The sequence below is a fragment of the Bacillus rossius genome (genome assembly GCF_032445375.1).
Source record: "Bacillus rossius redtenbacheri isolate Brsri chromosome 4 unlocalized genomic scaffold, Brsri_v3 Brsri_v3_scf4_1, whole genome shotgun sequence".
NCBI lineage: Eukaryota > Metazoa > Arthropoda > Insecta > Phasmatodea > Bacillidae > Bacillus > Bacillus rossius.
This window is the reverse complement of record NW_026962010.1, coordinates 27,602,223-27,619,758: the sequence shown is the minus strand read 5'-3', so window position 1 is coordinate 27,619,758 and position 17,536 is coordinate 27,602,223. Positions and strand designations below refer to the sequence as shown.

The window sequence follows — 17,536 nt, the reverse complement described above, 5'->3', positions numbered from 1 at the left end:
TCTTAGTTTGCTGGAAGCCATCATCATTGTATCGTCGGCTAGAGTGCGCTGACGCCATGTTAGTTTAATTCTTACCCGCTAGAGTGCAGTAATCATTTATTATTACTGTGACATCCGCCATCTTGTCATTTGGACGCCATCTTGGAAATGTGTAATTATTTAGCTAGAAATTCGGGAATAAATTCAAAATTCATCAAAAAATTAACTTATTAGAATACTGATTGATTAGATGGATTCTCGTCCTTGAAAAGAAACCGGCAAGAGCAAAAATCAAAATCAGATCCTTCCTCCACAGAAGCTACCTACAGACTGACCACCACCAATAACAAGGTATATATCGTCAACTATTATGATGTCATGTCCACCATCTTGTCTTCGTCCGCTGGAGACCACCATCTTGTTTACATCTGCTAGAGAGTGCTGATACCATAGAAGATGGAAAATATCGATTCAAGGACAGGCGCAGGAGTCAGGAGCCGACCGATATCTTGGATGATGTCATCTAATCCGTATGCTAATCCATGCTAATCTGTATGCTTATCTATGCTAATCCATGCCAATCTATGATAATCCATGCCAATCTATGCTAATTCGTATGCCAATCCATGCCAATCTATGCTAATCTGTATACCTATCTGTATGCCAATCTATGCTAATCCATGCTAATCCATCCACCATTTTGTACTTCTAGAAATTTCCACCAACTTCGAATCATGACATCATCGTTGAACTTTTTGTCACGGCCGCCATATTGGATTCGGATTTTTTTTTCGAAATTCGATGTAAACATCAGCCGCCATCTTGTTTCGTCTGCTGGTGGCCACCATCTTGTTTCGTCTGCTGGTGGCCGCCATCATGTTTAAGTCTGCTGGAGGCAGCCATCTTGTGACGTCATATAGTTCTGTTGGTCGCCACCAGGTAGCAGCAGGGATTATTTTATTTTTTTTCTTTAATTAAAATATATTCAGTGCCGAGGCTGGGATTCAATCCATGGGATGTGAAAATGTCCAGGATGTCGAGGTTAGAAAGCAGGCACCTTACCAACCAGACCATGTGACCAGTTGGGATATAGTGGAATAAATAATATATATATGCTACGTACTGACGGCAAGTTTATGATAAATGGGAGGGGAAGGGTTTTTTGCCTTCCTTAATGCATACCTAAGGCACCACATTTGAAATTAATATTATTATACAGCCGCCATCTTTAATTCCAGCACAGACTACCAGATGGCGCCAAATTCAAAAATTGTTTGCCATAGGCGCCGCCATCTTGGTTCTCAAGTTGGCTGGTAGATGTCGCTAGTATCGCGCACCAAATTCAAAAATTAGTTGCCAGAGGCGCCGCCATCTTGGTTCTCAAGTTGGCTGGTAGATGTCGCTAGTATCGCGCGCCAAATTCAAATATTAGTTGTCAGAGGCGCCACCATCTTGGTTGTCAAGTTGGCTGGTATATGGCGCCACCGTGGCCATCTTTTAGTTCATATAATCGATACCAGATGACGCCACCGTCGCCATCTTTAGTTCCTAGTGTTGCTACCAGAGTGTGCCACCGTCGTCATATTTAATTCTTAAAGTTACTTCCAGAGCGAGCCCAATTCAAATTAAAAAAAAACCTAGCTGGTAGATAGCGTCACTAGGAACCATCTTGGCCGGAGAGGTGTGGCATGCGTCAAAGTATACGTACTCTTATTGGCATCAGACTCACACACGAGAATTTTCATTGTCAAAGTCCCTGAATGTATGCTTATAGGGGATTACTCGTTTAACTGTATATACCTTTTAAGTAAATAACCTACGATTGTTATGTAGTCAGTCGAGACAAGTCGGGAACGAGTCGAGACAAGTCTAGACAGAGTAAGTCTAGACAGTCGAGACAAGTCGGGGGACAAGACGAGACAAGTCGGTAGCCTGTATTCACCAAGTTCTCCGTTGCTGTCACAGCCACCCGGGTATCTGACGAGTCCTAATTAATATACTCGTACACATCCTATCTCTATGACTTCTACAAACAGACTAATCGCACCTACTCCAAAAGGACATGTATATATATTACACCCACATACAAAAATAAATTAACCATCGCTGAAACAAATTTCCCAACTTTAATTACAATAAAAAAAAAGTCCGGTTAGATACTGTATTTTGTATATAATTTAATAAATGATGATAGAGTAATTATTTATAAAATATTGGTGTTTTGAATAGTGTTGTGTGGAGTCTCTCTCCCTCTTTCTTCTTTTCGTAGTGGCGGAAGACATCTCGAAGGTAGTGTTAGTATTTATGTATTAAAGCAATACTATAGCTGAGGAGGTTAATAACTAATAGTTACAATTTTTTTAAATACTCTCAATTTAAAACAATTTTTAATAAAAGGGACCATTAAATGGGTTTTTGAAATTAAAGCAAACAACGTAAATGTTAAACAAAATTTTATTTAACTCTTATTACAAACAGCAAGATATAAGAAAAATCACTGATTTAAAAGAAGTAAACAATGAGTAATAAAATTACATAATATTCTCACACCACACATCATAGTGAAAAAGTCAACATAACCTATTTACATAAACCAGAGATTCAATACCTAAATATTAAGCATAACTACAAGTTACATAGAGTATAATATACTCTGAAATACATAATAAAGAGAAAATTGATATAAATAACATTATACTTTGCTCAATAGTTCCAGAAGTAATGAACGCACTGTACACGAGCAATTTCAATAGTTCTTTCATCACTAGTGTTTTCTGTGGAACATACTTGAGTGCTGTCTTCACTGATCGGACCTAGATAACTGAGATCTCGGGTTCGACTCTTGCGAGATGTAGGAAGGCGAAGCTGACGCCTGCGTTTATGCTGGACTGCTACTGATCTGGTAGATGCTGGCGATGTGGGACTCACCTGGGTACAGGCAGTCGATGTCTGTACTGACGAAGTCTGACCACATGCAGATGCTGGCGGTGACTGAATAGCTGGTAGGTTGAATGCAAGTGCGAAAACCTCTTCAGGCGTTGCAGGGAGAACTGTATCTTCTCTCATCATATTTACACTACAATGTCCATAGCACAGACAGTTAATAACTTCTAGGGGCATATCTAGAGGTCCTGGGTTTAAAACCTGTTTCACGTGAAACACAGCATCACAACTCTCCGAAAAATGTTTTAAAACCCTGTCGATCCACTCACTATAATCAACAGTGCCTGGCCCAGGTGTTCCACTGGAGTATATCCTGTTCGGTTGAAAATTAGACATCTTGGTTAACTAATTCTGCTGTAGGTACTTACACCACCACAGTTTCAGCTCGACTGCCATCGCACGAGTCGAGGTTCGTATTTAAAAATATATGTATCACTTGGATAAATATGTCTGTTATGCAATTCCATAGAGTAGAGCATTTATTAGAACAGTCCATTGTTAAAATTATTTTCAGTTGTATGTTAGACTCTATGAGATGTTAATTGCCAATTCACTCCCGTTCATACAGTTAGATGTTAGATTCGCTCCTAGCATGAGATGCGATGTCCGTGCTGGTTTCCCCCTTACAATTGATGGAGGTGATGGCCTCTCTGTAATTGATGTATGATGTGATTGACCAGATGCAATTGGCAGTAGTTTGACAGCATCTTTACTAACGATGGTTGGTGGTAACATTGGTTTCACGAGCAGGATGATTTGAGGTTACGTCTCCAAAAACTTAACGCGATGACTCTATTGGTGAACGATCACGCGCCTTGCTGGCGGCCTCCAACATTCCAACACGGTGATCAACCATCCAAGCCCTAAGCATGCTCGCATTGTGTCTTGAGATCGGACCTGGACATCTATTATTATTATTGCACGTGTACAATTTATTTAATTCTTTCAATGATGGACAGTCATATTCTGCTTGTACATCTAATATTAGCACATGTTGCTTATATTAGTTAGTTAGCCACCGTTTCTGCTCTATTCCTACAACCAATACAGGTCCGGTCAGATGACTTGCCAATATGTTGGGTATTGAAGCATAAGGAAAGAGTCCGTGTTCCCACTTTAAACCATGAAAATTTCTAGTGTGCCAAGCATTTGTTTTTTGATGCTTCCTGGTGAGATATCGCCATTCAAATAGAGGTTGAAAGTTATGTGTTATTACATTTCCTTCTACATCTGCAATGCTAAGTTCCTTGATAATAAATCCATACTGACTAGAGAATCCTTGGAGGTTTACACATTTCGTCATGGTGATCGAGACGAGACTAAGCTGGTAATGTATTGTCAGGTCTTAGATAATAGACGACACAATCTACCTTGTTGCAGGATGTCTCGATGATGTCCGAAGCCTCCTCGTCACAATCACTGGTCAGTGATGACCGAAGTTGCTGACCTCTAGTTGGAAGTAACCATCCTCGGTGATGTAGTGCACACGGCAGAATCCTGGCGTTACTTCCGCGTACTTTGCAGTTGGATCAAACAGCATTTGCTTGAATTTGTAGCAGCAGCTCTATACCCACACGACTATGTGTTGACTGCTTGTGTCTAGGGTGTTGACCTCAATCTAAACTACTAGGACCCCCCACCAGGCCACTCACGTGTACCGTTGCTTCCGTTGTAGTCCCCCCGCCTTGCTGGCGGCCTCCAACATTCCAACGCGGTGATCAACCATCCAAGCCCTAAGCATGCTCGCATTGTGTCTTGAGATCGGACCTGGACATCCAAGTTACATAGAGTATATGATATACTCTGAAATACATAATAAAGAGAAAATTGATATAAATAACATTATACTTTGCTTAATAGTTCCAGAAAAATGAATGTACTGCTAACTAGTGACAGGAGTAACTAAATATTAAATATATTTAATATTTTATTTTCTATTACTTTCGTGGAATTTATTAATCATTCACTCTACGAAAAACAACTCAAGACAATATACGTGACCAACGAATTAAATACAGTACTGCTATACCTTACATGAAAGTCTAATTTTTCGATAATCTGAATAACCTATAAATCGTTCATGTACAAAGCCAAACATACAGGCCAATTCTCTATGGACCATGAGACCGAGTCATGACAATATCAGACGTATAGGCTAGTCATTTCCGAACCGCAGGACCTTCTTCGTCTTTAGATAATTTCAGTCATTAAGGCCATCATGAAATTTTGATGCATACTAAAGGTCCAAGTGACCTTGAAAAATATTTTAGAAACACCAAGAGGTTTTGAACTAGTAAATATTCAGTCACTTCATATTTTACTACGCGAAATCAACAAAAAGGAAGCACATTTGGGAAGCACCATCAAAAAGTCAGCACATTTTGGAAGCACAATCAAAAAAGGCAGCACATTTGGAAGCTCCATCAGCGAAAAAGCAGCACATTTTGGAAGCACAAATAAAAAAGGCAGCACATTTGGAAGCACCATCAACGAAAAGGCAGCATATTTTGAAAGCACAATCATAAAAGGCAGCACATTTGGAAGCACCATCAACAAAAAGGAAGCACATTTTGGAAGCACCCTCAAAAAGGCAGCACATTTTGGAAGCACAATAAAAAAAGGCAGCACATTTGGAAGCACCATCTAAAAGGCAGCACATTTGGAAACACAAGTTACGAGAACTAAGTCTTAATTAGAAATCAGAATGCAAGAAATAAAAACATTACATTTTTACTTCTAATATTTAATTTATTTCTTAACATTATACAAATACAAGTAAAATAAGCCATTATTGTATGTAGCCAGCTTTCCTCAGTTCTTTGAGTATGAAGGAAATTTCTTTTATGCACGAATTGTTTCCTGCACTAAGCGAGCCATGTAGAAGTCTTAGCCGGTCAACCAATAAGTTTGGATCTTTCCACGATGAGAAATCAATCTCTTCTACCACCATCTTACTTGCTTGTTTATTATAAATACTTTTAATATCACAATCGTCCCAGTGATCATAATAAGTATTATCAGATTTATTTATCATAACACGTCGTTTCCATCGTTTCGGTCTCAGGCCACCGCCACATTCTTCGATCATGTCAGCTTTAGGTGCTTCATCACTCTCTTGTTGCTTCAACAAAGAGTTCACAAGCTGACTTGTGCGAGAACTCTCATGTTGCTTAAGCAAAGAGTTCACAAGCTGACTTGTCCTAAAACTCTCATGTTGCTTAAGCAAAGAGGTCACAAGCTGACTTGTGAACCCTTTGCTTAAGAAGGATTCAATTTGAACTTTTTTTTAAAAAATTGATAATTTATGATGTTTATAAACGACGTCTTCTCCCTTATGGTTTTCTCTGAGTGCTCCTATTTTATTTATATCAGGTGGAATTTAAAAAAAAAAATCATTATTCAGTCAAATAATAATATGCCTTGAGAAATCTGAGAAACACTAACTGGAAGAACAAACTTCCTTCTCCTTGGAGTCTAGCGAAGCCATCCCTCTATTGCGATCGTTAGTGAGCATCCTGCATCTCGCATGAAAGAAATAAATAATATTTACCTGCAAGCAACACGTGGTGTCATCTGTTGTTGAAAAGAAGAACTACTTACAACAAGTACCTTTGCATGAGATAAATTAACTCTCGCTGAAGAAATATTTAAAAAAATTATATTTAAGTAATGGTTCCAATTGGAAAACAGTCTGTTTGTATATAACATTAGTCACAGTAACTAATATGAATCCAGAGTCGGTGTCTGTCGCTGTATCGAAAGGACACAGGTGTAAGTTTTGCAGCAAAGAATTTATCTTGAGAAAGAATGGAAGACAACACGAGAAGAATGACTGTGTTAAAAATCCACTACGCAAAATGATAAGTTGCGTTCGATGTAGCAAGTCGTTTACGTGGAGAGAGAGAGGTTAAAAAGACATGACAGAACTTGTAACGTCAAGCCTGCGTACAAGCTAGAGGACAACGATGGATCTACTAGACTAAGGAATAGTGATCCGCATTACGACAAAAATTTTCCTTGTCTTGGGAGAGATTATATTCGTGGCTCTTCCGATCTCGACGAAGAACTTAAATTGAAGGACGATGATGATTTATGGAAGAATGAAGACAATGGAAGAATCCTTAATGTGATAAGTGAGAATACATTTCAGCCGAAATCAAGTAGATCTTTCTTACTTTGTAAAAATGATGGACTCCTAAAAAGGAAGCATGAAGACGATAATGACACTTCGACATCATCGATATCGAATTCATACGGTAATCTGGGTGAAGAGTATGTCTTATACAGTTATTGTTACAGTGACTCTGAGGCTGTTGACAAAAGCATAGATGGTGATGAAGCACCTAAAGCTGACATGATCGAAGAATGTGGCGGTGGCCTGAGACCGAAACGATGGAAACGACGTGTTATGATAAATAAATCTGATAACACTGGGACGATTGTGATATTAAAAGTATTTATAATAAACAAGCAAGTGAGATGGTGGTAGAAGAGATTGATTACTCATCGTGGAAAGATCCAAAATTGTTGGTTGACCGGCTAAGACTTCTACATGGCTCGCTTTGTACAGGAAACTATTCGTGCATAAAAGAAATTTCCTTCATACTCAAAGAACTGAGGAAAGCTGGCTACATACAATAATGACTTATTTTACTTGTATTTGTATAATGTTAAGAAATAAATTAAATATTAGAAGTAAAAATTTAATGTTTTTATTTCTTGCATTCTAATTTCTTAGTTCTCGTAACTTGTGTTTCCAAATGTGATGACTTTTTGATGGTGCTTCCAAAATGTGCTTCCTTTTTGTTGATGGTGCTTCCAAATGTGCTGCCTTTTTCATTGTGCTTCCAAAATGTGCTGCCTTTTTGATGGTGCTTCCAGAATGTGCTTCCTTTTTGTTGATAGTGCTTCCCAATGTGCTGCCTATTTGATTGTGCTTCCAAAATGTGCTTCCTTTTTGTTGATGGTGCTTCCAAATGTGCTGCCTTTTTTGATTGTGCTTCCAAAATGTGCTGCCTTTTCGTTGATGGTGCTTCCAAATGTGCTGCCTTTTTTGATTGTGTTTCCAAAATGTGCTGCCTTTTTGATGGTGCTTCCTAAATGTGCTTCCTTTTTGTTGATGGTGCTTCCAAATGTGCTGCCTTTACTGATTGTGCTTCCAAAATGTGTTGCCTTTTCGTTGATGGTGCTTCCAAATGTCCTGCCTTTTTTGATTGTGCTTCCAAAATGTGCTGCTTTTCGTTGATGGTGCTTCCAAATGTGCTGCCTTTTTTGATTGTGCTTCCAAAATGTGCTTCCTTTTTGATGGTGCTTCCAATATGTGCTTCCTTTTTGTTGATTGCACGTAGTAAAATATGTAGTGACTGAATATTTACTAGTTCAAAACCTCTTGGTGTTACTAAAATATTTTTCAAGGTCACCTGGACCTTTAGTATGTATAAAAATTTCATGATGGCCTCAATGACTGAAATTATCTAAAGACGAAGAAGGTCCTGCGTTTCGGAAATGACTAGCCTATACGTCTGATATTGTCATGACTCGGTCTCATGGTCCATAGACAATTGGCCTGTATGTTTGGTTTTGTACATGAACGATTTATAGATTATACAGATTATCGAAAAATTAGACTTTCATGTAAGGCATAGCAGTACTGTATTTAATTCGTTGGTCACGTATATTGTCTTGAGTTGTTTTCGTGGAGTGAATGATTAATAAATTCCACGATAGGTAATGGAAAATATAATATTAAATACCAATATTTAACATTTAGTTTCACCTGTCACTGGTCAAGGAGTATATTCATTACTTCTGGAACTATTAAGCAAAGTATAATGTTATTTATAACAATTTTCTCTTTATTATGTATTTCAGAGTATATCATATACTCTATGTAACTTGGATGTCCAGGTCCGATCTCAAGACACAATGCGAGCATGCTTAGGGCTTGGATGGTTGATCACCGCGTTGGAATGTTGGAGGCCGCCAGCAAGGCAGGGGGACTACAACGGAAGCAACGGTATACGTGCGTGGCCTGGAGGGGGGTCCTAGCAGTATATATTGTGGTCAACACCCTAAACACAAGCAGTCAACACATAGTCGTGTGGGTATAGAGCTGCTGCTACAAATTCAAGCAAATGCTGTTTGATCCAACTGCAAAGTACGCGGAAGTAACGCCAGGATTCTGCCGTGTGCACTACATCACCGAGGATGGTTACTTCCAACTAGAGGTCAGCATCTTCGGTCATCACTGGACCAGTGATTGTGACGAGAAGGCTCCGGACATCATCGAGACATGCTACAACCAGGTAGATTGAGTCGTCTATTATCTAAGACGTGACAGTACATTACCGGCTTAGTTTCGTCTCGACCACCATGACGAAATGTGTAAACCTCCAAGGCTTCTCTAGTCAGTATGGATTTATTATCAAGGAACTTAGCATTGCAGATGTAGAAGGAAATGTAATAACACGTAACTTTCAATCTCTTTTTGAATGGCGCTATCTCACCAGGAAGCATCGAAAAACAAATGCTTGGCTCACTAGAAATTTTCATGGTTTAAAGTGGGAACACGGACTCTTTCCTTATGCTTCAATACCCAACATATTGGCAAGTCATCTGACCGGACCTGTATTGGTTGTAGGAATAGAGCAGAAACGGTGGCTAACTAACTAATATAAGCAACATGTGCTAATATTAGATGTACAAGCAGAATATGACTGTCCATCATTGAAAGAATTAAATAAATTGTACACGTGCAATAATAATAATAGATGTCCAGGTCCGATCTCAAGACACAATGCGAGCATGCTTAGGGCTTGGATGGTTGATCACCATGTTGGAATGTTGGAGGCCGCCAGCAAGGCGCGTGATCGTTCACCAATAGAGTCATCGCGTCAAGTTTTTGGAGTTGTAACCTCAAATCATCCTGCTCGTGAAACCAATGTTACCACCAACCATCGTAAGTAAAGATGCTGTCAAACTACTGCCAATTGCATCTGGTCAATCACATCATACATCAATTACAGAGAGGCCATCAACTCCATCAATTGTGGGGAGACCAGCACGGACATCGCATCTCATGCTAGGAGCGAATCTAACATCTAACTGTATGAACGAGAGTGAATTGGCAATTAACATCTCATAGAGTCTAACATACAACTGAAAATAATTTTAACAATGGACTGTTCTAATAAATGCTCTACTCTATGGAATTGCATAACAGACATATTTATCCAAGTGATACATATATTTTTAAATACGACCCTCGACTCGTGCGATGGCAGTCGAGCTGAAACTGTAGTGGTGTAAGTACCTACAGCAGAAGTAGTTAACCAAGATGTCTAACTTTCAACCGAACAGGATATACTCCAGTGTAACACCTGGGCTAGACACTATTGATTATAGTGAGTGGATCGACGGGGTTTTCAAACATTTTTCGGAGAGTTGTGACGCTGTGTTTCACGTGAAACAGGTTTTAAATCCAATAAATCCAAGACCTCTAGATATGCCCCTATAAGTTATCAACACTCTGGGCTATGGACATTGTAGTGTGAATATGATGAGAGACGATACAGTTCTCCCTGCAACGCCTGAAGAGGTTTTCGCACATGCATTCAACCTACCAGCTATTCAGTCACCGCCAGCATCTGCATGTGGTCAGACTTCGTCAGTACAGACATCGACTGCCTGTACCTAGATGAGTCCCACATCGCCAGCACCTACCAGATCAGTAGCAGTCCAGCATAAACGCAGGCGTCAGCTTCGCCTTCCTACATCTCGCAAGAGTCGAACCCGAGATCTCAGTTATCTAGGTCCGATCAGTGAAGACAGCACTCAAGTATGTTCCACAGAAAACACTAGTGATGAAAGAACTGTTGAAATTGTACGTGTACAGTGCGTTCATTACTTCTGGAACTATTGAGAAAAGTGTAATGTTTTTTATATCAATTTTCTCTTTATTATGTATTTTAGAGTTTATTATACTCTATGTAACTTGTAGTTATGCTTAATATTTAGGTAATGAGTCTCTGGTTTATGTCAATAGGTTATGTTGACTTTTTCACTATGATGTGTGGTGTGTGAATATTATGTAATTTTATTAATCATTGTTTACTTATTTTAAATCAGTGATTTTTCTTATCCCTTGCTGTTTGTTATATGAGTTAAATAAATATGTGTTTAACATTTACGTTGTTTGCTTTAATTTCAAAAACCCATTTAATGGTCCCTCTTATTAAAAATTGTTTTAAATTCAGAGTATTTAAAAAAAATTGTAACTATTAGTTATTAACCTCCTCAGCTATAGTGATTGCTTTAATACATAAATTCTAACACTACCTTCGAGATGTCTTCCGCCACTACGAGAAGAAGAGAGAGAGAGAGAGACTCCACACAACACTATTCAAAACACCAATATTTTATAAATTAATACTCTATCATCATTTATTAAATTATATACAAAATACAGTATCTTACCGGACTTTTTTTATTGTAATTAATGTTATGAAATTTGTTTCAGCGATGGTTAATTTATTTTTGTATGTAGGTGTAATATATATACATGTCCTTTTGGAGTAGGAACGGTCAGTCTGTTTGTAGAAGTCATAGAGGTAGGATGTGTACGAGTATATTAATTAGGACTCTTCAGATACCTGGGTGGCTATGCCGGCAACGGAGAACTTGGTGAATACAGGCTACCGACTTGTCTCGTCTTGTCCCCCGACTTGTCTCGACTGTCTAGACTTACTCTGTCTAGACTTGTCTCGACTCGTTCCCGACTTGTCTCGACTGACTTCATAACAATCGTAGGTTATTTACTTAAAAGGTATATACAGTTAAACGAGTAATCCCCTATAAGCATACATTCAGGGACTTTGACAATGAAAATTCTCGTGTGTGAGTCTGATGCCAATAAGGGTACGTATACTTTGACGCATGCCACACCTCTCCGGCCAAGATGGTTGCTAGTGACGCTATCTACCAACTAGGTTTTTTTAAAATTTGAATTTGGCGCGCTCTGGCAGTAACTTTAAGAATTAAACTTGGCGACGGTTGCACGCTTTGGTAGCAACACTAGGAACTAAAGATGGCGACGGTGGCGTCATCTGGTAAAGATTATATTAACTAAAAGATGGCCACGGTGGTGCCATCTACCAGCCACCTTGAGAACCAAGATGGCGGCGCCTCTGACAACTAATATTTGAATTTGGCGCGCGATACTAGCGACATCTACCAGCCAACTTGAGAACCAAAATGGCGGCGCCTCTGACAACTAATTTTTCAATTTGGCGCGCGATACTAGTGACATCTACCAGCCAACTTGAGAACCAAGATGGAGGCGCCTCTGGCAACTAATTTTTGAATTTGGCGCGCGATACTAGTGACACCTACCAGCCAACTTGAGAACCAAGATGGCGGCGCCTATGGCAACTAATTTTTTAATTCGGCGCGTGATACAAGCGACATCTACCAGCCAACTTGAGAACCAAGATGGCGGCGCCTATGGCAACTAATTTTTGAATTTGGCGCCATCTGGTAGTCTGTGCTGCAATTAAAGATGGCGGCTGTATAATTATTTTAATTTCAAATGTGGCGCCTTAGGTATGCATTAAGGAAGGCAAAAACCCCCTCTCCTCCCATTTATAATAAACTTGCCGTCAGTACATAGCATATATAGATTATTTATTCCAATATATCCCAACTGGTCTCGTGGTCTGGTTGGTAAGGTGCCTGCTTTCTATCCTCGACATCCTGGACGTTTTCACGTCCCATGGATCGTATCCAAGCCTCGGCACTGAATATATTTTAATTAAAGAAAAAAAATAAAATAATCCCTGCTGCTACCTGGTGGCGACCAACAGAACTATATGACGTCACAAGATGGCTACCTCCAGCAGACTATAACAATATGGCGGCCACCAGCAAACGAAACAAGATGGCGGCTGATGTTTACATCGAATTTCGAAAAGTGAAGTTCGAAAAAAATTCGAATCCAAGATGGCGGCCGTGACAAAAAGTGCAATGGTGACATCACGATTTGAAGTTGGTGGAAATTTCTAAAAGTACAAAATGGTGGATGGATTAGCATGGATTAGCATACAGATTGGCATAGATTGGCATACAGATTAGCATAGATTGGCATACGGTTTAGCTTAGATTGGCATACGGATTAGCATAGATTTGCATGGATTAGCATAGATTGGCCTGGATTAGCATATATAAGCTTACAGATTAGCATGGATTAGCATACGGATTAGATGATGTCATCCAAGATAGCCACCGATGACGTCATCCAAGATAGCCACCGATGACGTCATCCAAGATGGCGGTCGGCTCCAGGCTCCTGCGCCTGTCCTTGAATCGGTATTTCCCATCTACTTTAATGTTAGTATAATTTTCTGGTCACCACACTTTTGTCCTCAACTGTTGGCATTTAACTTTGATCTTGGCCTTGAAATTTGAACTTGACCTTGAAATTTGACCTTGACTTTGTAATTTGACCATGACCTTGAAATTTGACCTTGAGCTTGTAATTTGACCTTGACCTTAAAATTTGACATTGACCTTGATATTTGACTTTGACCTTGACCATCATGGATCCGACATTTTAATGTTCAGTACATGCTACCAGGAGCTACCGCCTGCTAGTGGTCATTGCCACCATCTTGTTTTCGTCTGCTGGAGAACACCATCTTGTGTGTGTACTCGTCTTACCATCATGCTAGTTTTATTTTAACCCGCTACAGTGCAGTAATAATTTATTATTACTGATGTGCTTAAAATCTTGTAATTTAGGCGCCATCTTGAAATCATGTAATTATTTAGCTAGAAATGCAGGAAAAATTCCAAAATTCACCGAAAAAATCAATTATTAACTTACAAATTGATTAAATAAGTTCCTGTCCTTGTTTCGATTCTTGACCAGTGACAGTTGTAACAAAATATGATAAAAATTTTAGATTATTTTTTCTATTATCTTTCGCAGAGTTTATTAATCATTCACTCTACGAAAAACAACTCAGGTCAATATACCTGACCAACCAATGAAATACAGTACCGATTAGCCTAACATGTAAGTCTAATTTTTCGATAATCTGAATAACTTATAAGCCGTTCATGTACAAAGCCATCCATACATATAGACCAAGTGTCTCCGGACCATGAGACGCTACAACACGCAATGTAAGCGCAATACATGCAATTAACGTGCAATAAATGTAATGATCACACAGTACACTCAGGAAACTAAAGGAAGTTATAGTACACACAGGAAAAAACTTAATGTACACACAGTACACACAGGAAAGGGAACGTACACACAGGAAACGGAACATACACACAGTACAAACAGGAAACGGGACGTACACACAGTACACACAGGAAACGGGACGTACACACAGTACACACAGGAAACGGAATGATCACACATACAGTAGCGGAAACACAGGCTTAGTTGGAAATCAGAATACAAGAAATAAAACATACTTTTTAAATATAAATAATTCATTTATTTTTCAATAGTACACACATGACAGTTAAACAAATAATTATTGTATGTAGCCAGCTTTCCGCAGTTATTTAAGTATGGACGATACTTCCTCGATATGCGAGTAGTTTCCTCTACGAACAGATGCCACCAACAGTCTTAGCCGGTCAACCAATATGTATGGATCTTTCCATGATGTGTAACCTATCTCTTCTACCACCATCTTCCTTGCACGTTTATAATAAATATTATAATCTCTGGTGTCTTCCGTTTTAACACCAACCTCGGAGTAACTTTCATCATCGAGCCAGCTATCAGCACAAGCTGCATCAGATTTATTTATTATAACACATCGTTGCCATCGTTTCAGTCTCAGTACACCATCACAGTCTTCGATCTTGTCTGCTTTAGATGCTTCAGCACAGTCTTCGATCACGTCGCCAGTTTCAGAGTCACTGTAGCAATCACCGTAGAAGGCATCGTCTTCACCCAGATTTCCATAAGAACTCGATATCGTTGATGTCAAAGTGTCTTCATCGTCCTCATGCTTCCTTTATAGGAGTCTATCATTTTTACAAAGTATGGAGGATCTACTGAGTATAGGCTTGAATGTATTCTCACTTTACACAGTGTTGATACATCCATTAGTTTCAGTCTTCCCGAAGCCATCATCATCCTTCAATTTAGGTTCTTCGTCACGATCTGATGAGCTAATACCATCACGCTCAGGACAAGGAAAATTAAACGGGAAGCTCATTGATTTTAGAGGCGAAGAAATAATGTTACATCTGCATTTAAAAAAAATATGGGAGTGAAATACTTTGGCATTTATAAAAGCTCCAGCGGTGTCAAAGGCAGACCCAGTACTCAGCGTGATGCCAAGCGGTTAACACGTAAAAATATACATTTTCTCAAGAAACTAAGATTCAAATTATTCCAAAATGGATTCCAGCATTCTCCAAGTCGACCAGCCAATTCAATTTGAAAATGATATCACGGAAACGGAAATACATAGCTACCTGCGATTCATTTCGGGTGCTTATGATTTTAATTCCGAGATACATATTGCAATCCAGAATTCTGATATTTATTGTCTGCCGTGAAAAAGTATTTTAAGAATCCGCGGAAAATTCGTCAAACCGGATGGCCAGGCCGCTACATAGGCAAAAATGGTCAGAAATGTAATTTTACACATTTTTAACAGAATTGCGTACGAGGTAAATAATTTACAGATAGATGAATGTCGCGACGTTGGATTAGTGACTACGATTAAAAACTATCTTTCACTAACGCCCAGTGAAAAAGCAGTTTCCAATATGGCCGGCTGGGGCTTGTCTGACGACTATAGTGTACCCATTAATGCAAACGGCGAGTTTGAAATATGGATGCCTTTGAGTTATCTCATGGGATTTTTCGAAGACTATAAACACATTTTAGTTAACGTTCGACAAGAATTAGTGTTACTGGTGTCAAACCCTCAGAACAATGCGGTATTAGACACGGCAGCGCAACCGTTGCCTGTGAAACTAACACTCATGAGCATCGATTGGCTAATGCCTCATGTAACCGTTTCCACCGCACAGAGGATTCGTTTGCTTAAAATGGTTGAAAAAGGAAAAAAACATAGACATTGCTTTCTGATCCTGGAGCCTCGAAACATATCCGGCCCTGCCGCAATCTGAATCGGTACATTGGTTCGTGAAAACATCCTTTAATACGGAAAAGCCTAGATATATAATAGTTGCATTTCAAACGTGTAGGCAAAACATCATCGCCGGTGATAAATCAAAGTTTGATCATGTTGACATGAATGTGAAAGTTTTTTTTAATTCGGAATCCTATCCTTACACAAACCTAGATAGTAATTTTCCTAATGATAGCTATATGCTGGTGTATAATATGTACGCGGAATTTCAAGACTCATATTACGGCCGTCAATCGTTACCACTTCTCGACCCGGAGAAATTTAAAGATATGGCTCCTCTCTTTGTATTTGATGTGTCTAAACAGAATGATAAGATGATTTGAGGAGTCGTGGATTGTAGAATAGAAATTACCACAACGAGAAATATTCCCGTTGGCACTCATGCCTTCGCACTAATTCTGCACGACCGATTGGTTTCGTATAACCCGAGAGTCAAATCTATTAAAATTCTAATGTAATGTAATGTAAGTGATAACGCAGTGTTCCCTGGGACGTCATGCTATATACCAACCTCCAGGGATGCTACTCTCAGCACGGTTTCGTCTTAAAAGAGATAAGCCTGGCTAATGACGAAGGGGAGATAATTATGAGAACATTTCAGCCGACATACTCGTGGAAATACCTCCACAGAAATTACCAGAGAACGAAATCTTGGTTAACTAGACATTTCCACGGCATCCATTGGGATGACGGTCTTTTTCCGTATACTTCGTTGCAAAATATCCTGTCAGAACATATAAACGGAACTGTAATGGTGGCAGGCGTAGAGCAAAAAAGGTGGCTTGCAAAGTTGTGCAAAAAACATGTTAATATTAAGGATGCGCAGACCGAGTTGGGATGTCCGTCACTGAAAGAATTGAATACAATGTATACGCAAGACAATAGCCGTGCACAGCCTGTTAAATCACGACATAATGCCACGCTGCTTAGGGCTTGGGTGTTGGAGCATTGCCAAGCGACGCGAGACCCTGGTGGGTCCTCCGGTGTTATAAATGGAACGCGTCGCTCGTAGGCAGCCTAGTCACGTTCCAAGCCACTCTTCGTGCCAGTGTTCACGTTCCAATGCAGTTTAATCTGGTAACTTTGTATCAGGATGTTTCGCTCGGCTACGGTCGGGTGATCTTCGAGACGGCGGACGGTCGGCAGTGGTTGCATGTGTACACAACGTTGGGACACCTCGTTCGCGGCAACGCAGGTGACGATCTAATAGAGATGCCTTGCACTCAGCAAAAATGCAGCGTAAGCCTCCTACGGCCGGACACACGCCTCCCATGCTCTCCGGAAGCTCTGCTCGTCGAGGCCGCTGATGAGGTGGTGCAGATGTGGCCCGGCCAGGAGCACGGTTTTGTTGAGTGTGAGCTGCGTCGTCCCAACGGCACGGTGGTTGCCTGGAGTGAATCGTGTGATTCGTTCACACATTCAAC

The 17,536-nt window shown here is 39.8% G+C and overlaps 1 protein-coding gene across 2 annotated transcripts in view; it reads right to left on the bottom strand.

Moving 5' to 3' along the window:
* The window catches only part of LOC134541496 (periostin-like), a 378,277-nt gene that overhangs the window by 316,945 nt on the left and 43,796 nt on the right, over positions 1–17,536 (bottom strand). The gene's annotated exons all lie outside the window — the stretch shown is intronic.